The 14,777-nt window shown below is 41.9% G+C and overlaps 1 protein-coding gene and 1 pseudogene across 1 annotated transcript in view; one reads left to right on the top strand and one right to left on the bottom strand.

Moving 5' to 3' along the window:
* LOC126259187 (uncharacterized) overlaps positions 1–14,777 on the top strand; it is a 1,151,483-nt gene that overhangs the window by 341,735 nt on the left and 794,971 nt on the right. The window lies entirely within an intron of this gene.
* On the bottom strand, positions 3,554–3,671 carry LOC126261517 (5S ribosomal RNA; annotated as a pseudogene).

Raw genomic sequence — 14,777 nt, forward strand, 5'->3', positions numbered from 1 at the left:
TAATTCCTCGTAAAATGCAGCGCCCATTGACAAACGCTTGCTTAGAGAGCGCCGAGAGAAGGATGTAACAAAGACTACTCGCAGTCGGAAACACGCGGGTATCATCCAGCAATCGCCACGGCGTCCAGTACTTGCAAAGGGCAGCCCGGACTCCAAGCCGGAGCCACAATGGACACAAATTGCTTACAACTTCAAGAGCAGAGGACCCACCGAATACTTTTCGTCCTGCCAAAGTATCCTTTAACGCCTCTTACTGGCAGATTAAAACTGTGCGCCGCACCGAGACTCGAACTCGGGACCTTTGCCTTTCGCGGGCAAGTGCTCTACCTTTAAAGAGCAATATTCACGGCTGCGACGAACACTCGGCCCCGCCAAACCCGCACGACTCTTGCCAACGGGCCACGGTAGACGCTTCACCACAACAACGCGCAACCTCGCTTGCGCTCCTCGCCGCCCATGTCACACTCTCTCCTTTTCTCCAGGTCGCCGCAGCCCTTAACTACCTTCTCCTCCGACCTGCCCTCTGCCGGCGACAGTAACGCTCCATGCGCTCTTCCGGCCAGAATGGGATTCCAAACCCGTGGGAATTACACGGAATTAGGCTCTGGCGCACGGCACAAGAATAATAATGAATACTATACAACAGGACCGTTTTACTTTAGTATTGGGGGAAAGAACAGTGATCTCTGTACTATTTACGCGTTTAACACGAAAACTATAACTTCCTAAAATACAGGGTGTTCGAAAAGTCTTTCCCTGATTACATAAATTGATAACTCAGGCTAGAAGTAAGGTACAAATATGAAACTATCGTCTAATTGTTTACAAACTATCAAAGTTTTTTTTTCACACATCAGTAAACTTCCACATGAGCTCCCTTGGCAGCACATAGCACATCTAGGCGATATTCAATTTCCGTCCACACATTAGCCAACATCACTGGAGGGATCGATTCAACGACTGTGGTTATCCGTTGCCACAGGGTTTCAAGGCCTGGTACACGTGTTTGGTAGACCTCGTCCTTGACATAACCCCATAAAAAGAAGTCTAATGGGTTTATGTCAGGAGAGCGTGGAGGCCAAACCATTGGCCCATCACGACCAATCCATCGCCCAGGAAAGGTCATATCGGCATAGGCACGGACGTCCAAACCCCAATGAGGCGGTGCACCTTCTTGCTGAAACAAGACATCGGATTGATACTGAAGCAGCTGAGGAACAGCATACAGTTGCAACATGTCCAGATACACTGCAGATGTCATGGTAGCCTAAGCGAAGAAGAATGGCCCGATAATTCGATCGTGCAATAGCGCGCACCAAACATTCATCTTTGGACTGCCTCTGGTGCACTCCATGTGAAAAAGACTTTGATAGTTTGTAAACAATTAGACACCAGTTTCATAAATGTATCTTACTTCTAGCCTGAGTTACCAATTTATGAATCAGGGAAAGACTTTTCGGAGACCCTGTATTTATTCCAAGACATAAGTATTGCTACCGGTGCAGTTGGCTTGCTTCTGAAAGTATTACACAACAGTAGACCTTAACGCGACCAGATTTCTAGTGCCCAAAGCAAGGAACACTCCATGTCCGGTCATACAGACACAGGGACTTTTACGCGTAACCGTGTCAAGGATTTGTCCTGACTGTCTCCACCCGGGAAAAGTAGCTACCCTTGATTCCTCAGTCTTTGACACTATACTGCTGAACAAATCCTCAAGAACGTTGTCATAATTTTTTAATTTTATGTGAAACGTCGTAACCTAACTTTTTGGCCCAGAATGGGAAATTGGTTGTGTTTGAGGTTGATGGTAAGTTACAGATAACATGTTACGAACATTAAACTTTACTTGAGATACATTACAGTGTAGTCTGATGAAATATATTACTCAGCTACTTCAATCACTCATATGAAATTCTTCACAGAAAGCAAAGCTAAATTCAGAATTAAGCTGAAAAATTTGGTTCTTGGCTGATCATATTTCGTAGCAGAATTTTTATTTCGCAACTTGTAGCTCGTTTGGTGCAAGGCTGTTACACATTTACCCGCATTGTTAATGTCCCGCGCACTAAAAAAAAAGACTGAAGATAGAATTAAAAAGATATCATGCAACATCAACAAACAACTGTTGCAGACGTAACGGCAAAGAAACAACCGAAAAAAGAAAATAAAAGTGGTCTAGGGACAGCGTTTTTCACTAGAAACCAAAATTTCCTAGATTCCGGGTTCTAACTTACCCACTGCTTCAATTTTGAGTAAAACTCATCAGCAGTGACGGCTGAAGTCTTTCGGCATGAGAAATCACCCTATTTCTACCAACGGCCCTGTCCAAACAGGGTGGAGTAGCGGGTAGAGATTGAGGGCATTCTCTTCCCCTTGGGCTGAGGAACGGCCCCTAAGGCGGATGCATCAACAGTGATCGAAGGCCTGAGAATGCATGAGGCAACGGGAACCACTTCATTAACGACACGACACTTTAGATGTATCTGCACAATATGTGGCCCTGAATTGTAAAAATACAAGTCATGGCGATCTCTCCATTGGCAAAGATTCGGAATTAGTTCCCCATTGGGATCTTAGAGAGAAGACTGCCAAGGGGGAGGGGATGATGAGAAAAAGGACTAATCCCAACGACGACATAATATTCTAAGAGTCATAGCATGGAATAACAGGGTTTTTTACGAGGTAGGAAAATTAGGAGACGGAAGGGGAGATCGGTTAGTGATACCAGAAGTACCCTCCGCCGAACTCCGTCAGGTGACTTGCGGAGTGCTGATGTAGATATAGATGTAGACGTAGACGCATAGTCCAGCAGAAGAAAGTTTCCACGACGTTACTCATTTGTCAGTTTGGATACGACAGCTTCCGCAGCTGAATGTTGTTGTTTCCAGACTTAAAATATTGGAAATTTAAGAGCTCAACTTGGTTTTTTTATTATAGTCCCCTTTATTTTAAGATGAGAATTTTATGTGTGCTTCTGTGGTTGACATCTCACTTTTCTGGTAATAGAAGTTCCACAGCTGCAATGATTTAATTCACATATGTTCCTTTGCTGCTAATTTCGGAGTCACAACCCAGACTTAATAGCTCATTCTCATTTAAATCATCCAACCAGTCGAGGTGTATCCTGGCGTTCCTGCTGCGCACAGTCGAACTAGGATTATCCAAGAATATGAATGTCATTTTGGATGATTTAAACGTGAATGTGCGCATTGAATGGGTCAGAGACCCAGAAACCTGTAGCAAATACTAAACAAAAAAACTGTCGAAGGTTTGCTGTAGAGCTACTACACTGCCTAACAAAAGAAACCATCTCAGTGCCAGTATCCAGAATAAAACCAAAACTCCGTCCGAACTGGCCCTGGAACGCCCAACGGTACTGACCGGCCGCCGTGTCATCCTCAGTGTGACTGGATACGGATACGGGGGGGAGGGGGGGGCATAAGGTCAGCACACCGCTCCCCCGGCCGTATGTCAATGTCAGTTTACGAGACCGGACTTCTCAACCAAGTAGCTCCTGAGTTGCCGTCACAAGGGCTGAATGCACCCCATTTGCCAACAGCGCTAGGCAGACTGGATAGTTACCCATCCAAGTGCTAGCCCAGCCCGACAGCGCTTAACTTCGGTGATCCGACGGGAACCGGTGTTACCACTGCGGCAAGATCGTTGGCAGTATCCAGGATGCCGAGGATCGTTTATGACACTTGTGAACCAGTTTGCTTCAGAAGATCATACAACGGCTTTATGACATCCTTCCCGCCCGAGATGTTGCGTGAGTCCAGGGCAGAGACGGTACTTATCACGCTGATAAGTGGGCTCATACTTTCAAGTTCTTGCTATATGTGACTCGATTTTGTTATTACTGTGACGGAATCACACAGACTCTCAAGCTGTGAAGTTCCATTTCGTTTCCTCCTCTCCTTTCGGGAGCTTAAATTCCTTTTTGTCATGTTAAGTCCCATAGTGCTTAGAGCCATCTGAATCTTTTTGTCAGAGAGTGTATTCCCAAGAAAAAAAGATCAGCTCCGTTTCCATTCTGAATATGTGACCGTAGCAAGAATTTTTTATTGTTAGAGTAAGGACTGATTTTCGTCATTAAGATCCTCGAGTTCCCAAGCGCGTCGCGATGAGACCGCAGACACTATTCACATTTCCCCCAATTTAACCCTGTCAGGCTAAAGGAGACTTGCGCGCTAACGAGGATCAGGGGTTTGCCAGTAGCCGCGCTGTTTAATGACTTAGGAGCTCGCCAAGTTGGGCCGCGTCGCAGAGATTACACGGCGTTAATCCCGGGACTTTTATGCGCCGCGCCAGACAATGCGTCGCCGTCTCATAATGGAGAGCCGTGACGTCACGGCGGCGGGGGAGCGACTTCGCACCAAGTGAAACTAGGCTATAAAATTTTTGATTTCTTAGTCGCGCGTTAATTATACAGAAGCTCAACAGTCGTTAAACTCAGCTGATGATGCAGTGCGCCAAAGATCTGTCGCCTATGCGAGGCGGCATTAATAGATTCTGGCCTCCATTGGTGTCCATCTCTGTCTCTCCGTGTTCTGTGATACTCACTTAGTGTGCCTATCACAGGCGTGTATTGTAATCTTTGAATCCTCTAAAATATTCTGAAAGGTCTCTGTTGGATTCCTTTCATGTTTAATTTCTCAAATTTGTTGTCTTTTAAGGAATAAATTCCTCTTCTAAATTTACTGTGGCGTTTCTGACTATCTGGGAGGAGACTGAGTAGTGGAACGTGTTACTTTTACGCGTAAACAAGAACGATCTCTCACACTACTACACTTTAAAGCACAGTTTATATGTAATTCTTATATGTAATTCATGTCACACAGTCTCATACGGAACCTACATCCGCTTTCTTTTATATACTGTGTATGATAAGATACTGTCATCCCCCTTCCCTTCTGTGTGAGAGGATGAATGATCAAATGTGTTTGTAGCTGCATGCTTGAGGGTAGCAGACAAGGCTGTCTGCTAGAGAACAGTAGGACCAACGTTGAAACAGGTAGCTACGGTTCCTAAAAGCAGAGAGGTTTCCATTCTTAGTATGGTCCGGTCCGTCCCCTGTCATGTTGGTATAGGAAGCTGCCCCTCTGGCGCCTTCCGTTTGTCTTTGTGAGCGACTCTCAGGAGCACGCTGGGTAGTTCAGTAGGAGTCTGGCAGTTGGAGAGTTGCAGCCGAGCAGTAGGCAGTTGGAGTCCAGTAGTAGCGCAGGGCAGTCCAGCAGTTGCAGTCTGGCGGTGCGAGCGTCTGAAGTGGTAAGATCTCCGGCCAAGCGCGTGTCTGTTAAGTCCATAGGACAATGGATTTGTTAAGTTCAGCTTAACTGAGAATTTAATCATTTTATTTCGGGTTAGCTTTAAAATAGCTAAGGTTATCTTTAATTGCAGCGGAGTGTGATTCTCGTGTCCAGTTCGGATTATTTGGCGGTAGTTGCTTTGTTATTGCTTTGTGAGTGGGGTGGAACCACGTGTTGGTCAGTAGCTCTAGGTAAGATCAGTCTTAAAGGCGAGTGCTTGTGTGATTAATTCTAGTGATAACGTAATTTTAGATGAAATTTTCTTACGGTGTTATGTGTGAATATATGAGTATGATAAATGTATAATTGCGAGTCTCTTTTCAGGTGTGCGAACTGGTATAAATGTTTTTGCGTGTAAATAACCATTGTTCTTTTTACTGTGTATGTTTAAGGAAAGTTTCTCCATATTTATCATGTGACAAGACGTATGCCGCGAGCGTCAAGAAGAGGGCGAATTAGAACATTTCTGTAGTGGTGTAAACACTTTGTTGAAGTAGCATTGAAGTGGCTTGTGGGATTAATTAGTAGTGGATAGAAGTAGAATTTTGAGTAATGCATGTTTATGGGTAGTTAGTTTGTAGAATAGACAACAGGTGTGCATGTGTGTGTGTAAATAACATGTGAACCCCATGCTCTCCTAACCTATACTTGCGCAAGGCATAACCCTATTCATTTTAGTGGATTAATAAGTGGCATTTGATTTATTAAAACACAAGTGAACCACATTAGTGATGTGGATTTAAATATTGTATTGTCAGTTCATTTAATTTTTATTTTTACATTGTAAAGTCATTTCACTTTTATTTTTTATATTGTCAAGTCATTTAACTTTTAATTTTATATTGTCGATTCATCTAACTTTGTTCTTAAAAATTGTGAAAGACAATACTAAGTGATATTATGTATGACATTGTGTAATCACATAAGGATGATGAAAAATTTCTGTAAATGCAGATGAGAACGTGAAAGCGAACCGGCAAAACTCTTAAGAGACAGCGGGAGCAGCCAGGTAGTTGTAAACTGGCGGGTTTCCCAGCGGGACACGCTGTCAGGCCACTTCGGGAGCGCGGCCGACAACAAAAGACCCTACGCCGCAAACACTTTCCCTCATACCTGCAGCTAATGGGCGGCCGCCCCGCGCGACCCTAGCTGAAGGGAATGACCTGAGATGGGCGAGCGGTCCACCGCGCGGAAATCCATCTCCTGGCAACGCACCTCACGCACGCGACCGTGACGAGACGGCTGCGGTGTAACAACACAAAGGGCGTGGAGCCTTTTGACAGGTACTGTCCAAAGAAACTTGCAGACGTCAACGACGCCTATCGACATTTCCTGACGGATGCCTACTGTCAAGCGACAGTAATTCATGGTTAGATGTTCTCTGGTCGCTAAGGGTGACACGAAGAAGAGCCATTGAAGTGTCATCCTTGCCCAGGAATATCAACCTGGCATGTCAATCGAGGATACTGCACGAATTTGACAATACAAACATGGAACAAAATCGAGATGTTCGTGACACAAGAGAAACTTCATGAGAGGGCAGAGACGGCGGGATCGCACGCAACAGATGGACAAAAATCCCTACTGACAGCTGCGGCGACGAACCCCCTCCCCCACCCCTTATATTGTGCCACGGAACAGTGGAACTAGTGAGTGTATCAGTGAACAGTGATTATACGGTTCTTAATTCAATGCATATACGTGTGTTTCTGTCACAGAAACTTTGACTCGTGTGTTTTGCAGGGACTCGATTTATTGGTGTTTATTAAACTCTGACTCTTGTATTTTGCAGGTGTTCTATATTTTTGTTTTGTTTTGAAACTTGGACTCTTGTATTTTGCAGGTGTTTTATTTATTGGTGTTTTGTTTTAGATGTTGACTATTGTACTGTTTTATTGATCAATGTTTGTTCTTGTGTTAGGTATTAGATCTGTGATATTTTGTTTCGAAAATTCATTGCTGTGGCACTGCTTCCTTTATGAGTCAGATAGCTATTCATTCTCATTGGACTGTGATCGATTAGCCTTTGCATGGGGCATATTTATTGTGAGGAACCCCTTAAGGGTAACAATCACACAATTATTGTACTTTCAGTATAATGACACAGTGCTCATTGTTTGCTGACTAACTGAAATATTGTAGAGTGATTAAATTAGTGCCACATAGTTAGGTTAATTCTACAGATTATTAGTTTTATAAGATATAGAATTTTTTTTGCGATAACCACTTTGTAAAACATGTTTTTTTCTCTTATATTTTTTTTGCTTTTGCGAATTGTGCATTGTAATGTTCTACTTTATGATACTGATGTTATTTGATGTTCTTTTTTTTAATTGCTGTGGCACCTTTGCTATTTTCATAAATTTTGCCTGTTAATAAACAGTCATAAATTCGCCTGTGATCAGTTGGCTCTTGCAATGAGCAAATACTGGTGAACTCCATAAGGGTAACAACCAGAAATTGTTTTCATATTAATGACACAGGAACCATTGTTTTTACTTGCTGACCGATTTAGGTCTACATGATCTTTTAAATAGGTGTCACAGATTGTGTGTTTTTATTTTTCTCTCTTTGAAATTGGTAGATTGTAAAGATGTTTGAAATTATTGTGTTTTAGCAAGTAGCTGGTGACCTTTTGCCCTTTTTCTTTACACTTTTGGTTTAAGTAGGGTGTGAGAAGCCTGCTTGGGAATGTCCTAGCATGGCCAGAAAATTCCCTGCACAGTCTTTTCCCGGAGCGTTGGGGTTATGAAAGGTCTCTGTTGGATTCCTTTCATGTTTAATTTCTCAAATTTGTTGTCTTTTAAGGAATAAATTCCTCTTCTAAATTTACTGTGGCGTTTCTGACTATCTGGGAGGAGACTGAGTAGTGGAACGTGTTACTTTTACGCGTAAACAAGAACGATCTCTCACACTACTACACTTTAAAGCACAGTTTATATGTAATTCTTATATGTAATTCATGTCACACAGTCTCATACGGAACCTACATCCGCTTTCTTTTATATACTGTGTATGATAAGATACTGTCATCCCCCTTCCCTTCTGTGTGAGAGGATGAATGATCAAATGTGTTTGTAGCTGCATGCTTGAGGGTAGCAGACAAGGCTGTCTGCTAGAGAACAGTAGGACCAACGTTGAAACAGGTAGCTACGGTTCCTAAAAGCAGAGAGGTTTCCATTCTTAGTATGGTCCGGTCCGTCCCCTGTCATGTTGGTATAGGAAGCTGCCCCTCTGGCGCCTTCCGTTTGTCTTTGTGAGCGACTCTCAGGAGCACGCTGGGTAGTTCAGTAGGAGTCTGGCAGTTGGAGAGTTGCAGCCGAGCAGTAGGCAGTTGGAGTCCAGTAGTAGCGCAGGGCAGTCCAGCAGTTGCAGTCTGGCGGTGCGAGCGTCTGAAGTGGTAAGATCTCCGGCCAAGCGCGTGTCTGTTAAGTCCATAGGACAATGGATTTGTTAAGTTCAGCTTAACTGAGAATTTAATCATTTTATTTCGGGTTAGCTTTAAAATAGCTAAGGTTATCTTTAATTGCAGCGGAGTGTGATTCTCGTGTCCAGTTCGGATTATTTGGCGGTAGTTGCTTTGTTATTGCTTTGTGAGTGGGGTGGAACCACGTGTTGGTCAGTAGCTCTAGGTAAGATCAGTCTTAAAGGCGAGTGCTTGTGTGATTATAACGTATCGTCTTGAAAAGATTTTGAATATACCAACTTTTCTTTATGTTCAACCCACGTGGCGTGTACTTTGTGAGACCAGTACCACGTGCTTATATAACTGTTTGACCCATCAGGTTAATAGTAGGACGTTAGTAACCAGTTCGAGGTTTTTGTTTTGTAATTTGCTTTTTGATCTAATTTATTTTTATTATCTAAATTATTGTGGAGTTATACGCTTTCTGTAAACCAAGTTGACCACGTGAAGGGTAATTACAAGACGGACAGGATTGTGCTACGAAAATAATTTCTTTAACTGAAAATTTGAATCTATTGGTTGTGGTGAACTTTCTGTTGCATGTGTTTCAATGTTCTTTGTGTGTTGTTTTATGAATGCAGTGTTGTACCCAGTCTCCCAATCTTGGCTCCATATTTTATGTGTTCCGTAATATTCCAATCTCACAGTCTCAAAATCGTAAATAAGGCACCAGCTCAGTTATAACTCACGTATAATATGCTGAAATTTCAATGAACAATCTTTAAAATAAATTTGCAAATATAAACTGATTTCTTTCTTTTTATTTAAATTCTCCTTTTATATAGATATATTACCGGTTGTTGTATGACTGTAAAAAGATTATAATCAATGTTAGTCTGATTGGTAATATGGTAAACTTAGACTAGTTACCTGCTGAAACAGTGGCCCAGTAAACGCACGGTTAACCTCCCAAGACAGCTCACAGTTTTAAACCGCTTTCATGGTCTAATTAGCACCCGATTTCAGCATACCAAATTCAAGTCACAATCTTACGCTATTCAGCAAAGCAAATTAGAGTTACAATCTTTCAATTCCTTCTCTGCCGCTCCTCTCGCCGCTTAGTAAACTATACCACGAAGCCTTAGCATATGTTCACAAGCTATTGGCAAGTGGTTTCCACAAAATTCTTTCCTCGGCAATAGGATTTCACAGACTTATTTCTCGCCTATTCTTTCTAGAACTTCTTCATTTCGCCCTTGGAAGACTAATTTTTATCACGCCTCTTAAGGGGAGCCGGAGGTGGTCAAATCCAAAAAATTAGGATTTTTGTTTTGCTACCGAAAATTAATTGGAACATTCCTCTTTAATATAAACTTTGAATTATTGTTCTACTCGCCCTAGAAGTGGAGTTATTACCATTTTTCCCCCACGCCTGCAGAAGAAATGGGAGGCCGCTTAATGCATCTAACACTCTCTCGTGACTTCCTGGCGAACTGCTTGGGATTTTCTCGGCCTGTTACGCATACAGCGCCTTATGTTACGCATACAGCGAGTGTGCAAGGGTTGGCTACATTGTTTTCTGTGACAAATATTACCCGTATTTCCTTACAGCTTACTCCTATTTTCCTCAGAATTTCGAACATCTTGCTCCATTTAATATTGTCGAACACTTTTTTCTGGTTACGATGCCACGTTTTAGTAACCGTGTATATAAGAAGAGGAAGAACGTAGGGAAAAGAAAATTAACACTAATACCAAGTTGCGATACTACAATGAATAAGAGCGCGGAACATGGTCTCTTTGCTGTTTACCGTTTAGAATTAGTTCAGTGTTGCGCCTGTTGTTGGTAGTATTATACTTCTTGTGTAAAGCGGGTAATATGCAGTATGTACAAGAATCGGGAGGGAACAATAAAACCAATTTTTCATGACTTAGCACAGCCAGAATTGTTACACAAATGTCTACACGGAAAGACGCAGAATCCTAATGAGAGCGTAAACAATTTGATTTGGAAAGTGATTCCTAAAAGGGTGTTTGTTAGCATAAAAACACTGCACTTTGGCATTTATGATGCAATAGCAACCTACGACCAAGGGAACAGTGTGAAGTGTGAAGTTCTGAAGGCATTAGGATTTACAGCTGGGGTGAACACTGTACGAGCACTAAGAAATATTGACAGAGAAAGGATAAGAGGAGCAGAAAGAAGAGAAAGGCATATGAAGTATGATGGAACAACAGGCCAGAAAAGAAGAAGACAGAAGAGGAAGCTTTTGGAGGATGAAGAAGAAGACCCTGATAATCCATCCTAGCGCGACTGCTACGGTCGCAGGTTCGAATCCTGGCTCGGGCATGGATGTGTGTGATGTCCTTAGGTTAGTTAGGTTTAAGTAGTTCTAAGTTCTAGGCGACTGATGACCACAGATGTTAAGTCCCATAGTGCTCAGAGCCATTTGAACCATAATCCATCCTATAGTGCAGGAATGTATTGTGAAACTTTGATAGCCATTTCCCGTAAATTAGAATTTTTCGAATATAAGGAACATTTTCTCAAAATCCACTCAAGCTAGAGAGATGAAATTTTTATACAGCACTCCTAGTGGTCAAACTTAAATTGTAACACAGCCATTTGGCAGTATGTTCAGTAGTTTCATTTCAGTTTAATTATAAAGCAATTATTTGTAAAAAAAATTGGGTCATTAATAAAAAAAATAATTGGAAGGAAACTAGAAAAGATACTCCAAAATCCCTCTGTCATAACTGCAATACCAAACCACTCTATATGTAAAAAAAACAAATTCAAATTTTTCTATTTGGTAGTTTATTCATAAATGTTCCTCAAACTTAGCGATTTTAACATGGGCACCATAGGCACCTCCGGCTCCCCTTAAGGATGTAGGGTATCGGCGGTTAGTGTTGGTCGGCGAATAGTACGGGCGATTTGGTGTTTCTTGGGTTTGCCACAAATCAGATGAAGCTTTGCAAGGTCTTGTTTAAATGTTCCTCCTACGGATTGTCAGCTCATCTTCTGATATCTTCTTCAGCAATCCAGTTCACACGCTTACCCTGTTAGAAGACGAATACTGTTTCTCTACTGGATAAGCCGTAGTACAACCAGCAGCATTACAAGAGTCTAAAGCGTGGAAAAAGTGTATTCCTGTAACGGGTTTTTGCAAGCTATTGAGTTAAAGGGAAGTCTTCGAATAAAATTTCTCCTACATATCTCACTTCTTTTATACAAAACACTGCCAAGCTCATGCTAATCAGATGTTGCACTTTCGTTATTCACACTCACTCGTAATAGCCAGCTTACGGTAATTAACCGATCCCATTACCAAAAGGGTGGCGGATTGTCTGGGACAGACTGCTCCCTCAGATATCACACAACTCAGTCCTTTTCTTTGAACGTTCCGTTTTCGGTCATGACTAGCACAACACGCCACGCGGATTTCAGTTCATTCAAAAGTCACAGTTTACACGTGAAAACGGAAATTTCACGCGTTCTTCTTTCTTACTTGTTCTCGCTCTCTTTTTGTGGCAACCCACTGTTAAGTTTGTCTCAAAATTCCGCTAAATTATCACGTCTACACCGGGCTACTAATGCACTAGTCAGAAAGTGGATTCACCTTGTTTAGAATACATACAGTATATGTAAACAGTTGTGCTATTGTGTACAGTGTTTCTGTGATGTAACAAGCAACTGTGAGCAATATGTGTATGGACATGGCCTCTTGTACAAGATGCTATATGTTTTTAAATATTTTAGTGTTAAGAAACGTTTTATAATGTGCTATTTTTATCCAAATGACATCTTGTGCGTGAGATTATCGTAAAATGAACATGTCTTACAACAAAAAGATTTTAAGACCTGAATCTGACAGAATAGTCTGTTGAATTCAGTTGTCTTAAATAAAGAAATATTTTATGTGATCTTGCCTGCTGAACGGTTTTTAACAATCAAACAGATCGCATTTCGGTCCTCTCAAAATGATAAAAGTTAGTCACGAGTCAGAACATGATGCAGACTGACCTCCGAACTTAATTTAGACTTCGTAAAGCAAGTCTATACCCCACATAATACACGAAAACGTACTGTCCTCTGGATAATATACTTCATAGCAAGTGCGACATTGGTATAAAACCGTGCTAGGCCACGTTTCCTTTTTTTTTTAATTATGGAAAAAAAATCATAGCTTAATACCTTTTACAAGAAGTTTAATCACTGTATGATTTAACAAAAACCACAAATATCGAAACAGCTCCCTCTTAAAAAAAATGAATTATCGTATAAGGTTTCTTGTTTACAAGTACCATAAACTGGCGAATTAAACTTTACAAATGTCTCTTGAGAGTATGATCCAGTCTCTCTATACAACCACAGTTGTATTATATTACTTGGCATGCATATCTCCATTCACAGCAGTAACTAAATATATCAAATCAGCAATAATTAATGAAAGATGAAATATTCCGAGACAAAGAAGTTTCATTTCCAAAATACTTGTTTTGAATTTTGGAAGACGAAACGTCTGAAACGCTGCCGATCAATTAGTTGCTCCCAGAACTACACTGTGACAGAAATGAAAACCATTGTAGTGTATCACAAGACGTCTGTTATACCGCAGTTCGTGACTTACAGTCAAACATTCGAAGAAGATTACGAAGAAGTGCTTGAAACGTAGAGGACGGAACAGATATATATTCATCATTGATGAATATTCAAACAATATGATATGAATTATAATCCCAAGTAACAGCATGTGTCAAGCGCATCTCTATATACTCCACCACGGTGGTATGCGCCTGCGAGTCATAGTCGCTGGTCGGCAGCAAAGAGATACGTTATAGATAAGCTTACACACGCTCCGCCTGTGGCCAAGGTGTATAGGCATTCGATTCGCTTATCGATGTATGTTCGGCAGCGATGTCACCATGACGACTTCTCTGCAGTTTAATTATCCCAAGAGTCGGATTCCGTGCTTCGTCCAAATTAAAACCGTTACCTCTGTTTATTAAATTATTATCAAATCTAATCTCTATAGTTTCCTTGAAGACAGAATCCCAAAAGGAAGAGCCGGCCGAAGTGGCCGTGCGGTTAAAGGCGCTGCAGTCTGGAACCGCAGGACCGCTACGGTCGCAGGTTAGAATCCTGCCTCGGGCATGGATGTTTGTGATGTCCTTAGGTTAGTTAGGTTTAACTAGTTCTAAGTTCTATGGGACTAATGACCTCAGCAGTTGAGTCCCATAGTGCTCAGAGCCATTTGAACCATTTGAACCCAAAAGGAAGAGGTGGATGTTAGAATCTTTACGTCACTGTAGTTCATGGAATGCCCTGCATCAGTACATTGATGGAGTTTATATGGGAAGCCCCCTCTCACCTCTGGTAGCTAATTTATTCATGGAAGGCTTCTAGGACAGGGCACTGGATTCTGCAAGCTTTAAACCGGTAGTCCTCTGGAGATACGTGGACCACAAATTTGTAGCATGGACGCACGGGATGGATGAACTACATCGGTTTCTTGAGCAGCTGAATTCTATCAATGTTGCCTCCCCTTTTTGGATGTTATCGTTCACCGTAAAGTTGATGGCACTTAGCACATGCCGTATATCGTAAACCCACACATGCAAATCTACATCTACATGCCAGTAGCTATCACCCTTCACAGATCGTAGGTGTCCTTAAGACCTTAGTGCATAGGGCGCACTGTATATCCGATAAAGGTAATTTGCAAGAAGAGGTCACATACCTCAAGAGCATTTTTAAAGCGAATGAATTTTCTCCGCTACAAATTCGTAGAGCATTCAGTGTAAAACTAAGAAAGCCGGTATGTGATGAGGAAGAAGGCAGTAATTCGTTCAGATCAAGTGCCTTTTTGCTTTATGTGAGTGCTCTTTCCTCGAAGATAGGTCGTATTCTCGAGAAACAGTGTTAAGGTGATCCCCCGGTCCCCACGTAGATTGCAACTTTACTCGGTTCTGTAAAGGACGATTCACTGCTTCGTAAGGCGGGTGTATATCAGATTCCTTGCGGAAATTGTGAGAAGTCAAACAAGACCCACCGC

Source organism: Schistocerca nitens, chromosome 5 (assembly GCF_023898315.1).
Source record: "Schistocerca nitens isolate TAMUIC-IGC-003100 chromosome 5, iqSchNite1.1, whole genome shotgun sequence".
Taxonomy (NCBI): domain Eukaryota; kingdom Metazoa; phylum Arthropoda; class Insecta; order Orthoptera; family Acrididae; genus Schistocerca; species Schistocerca nitens.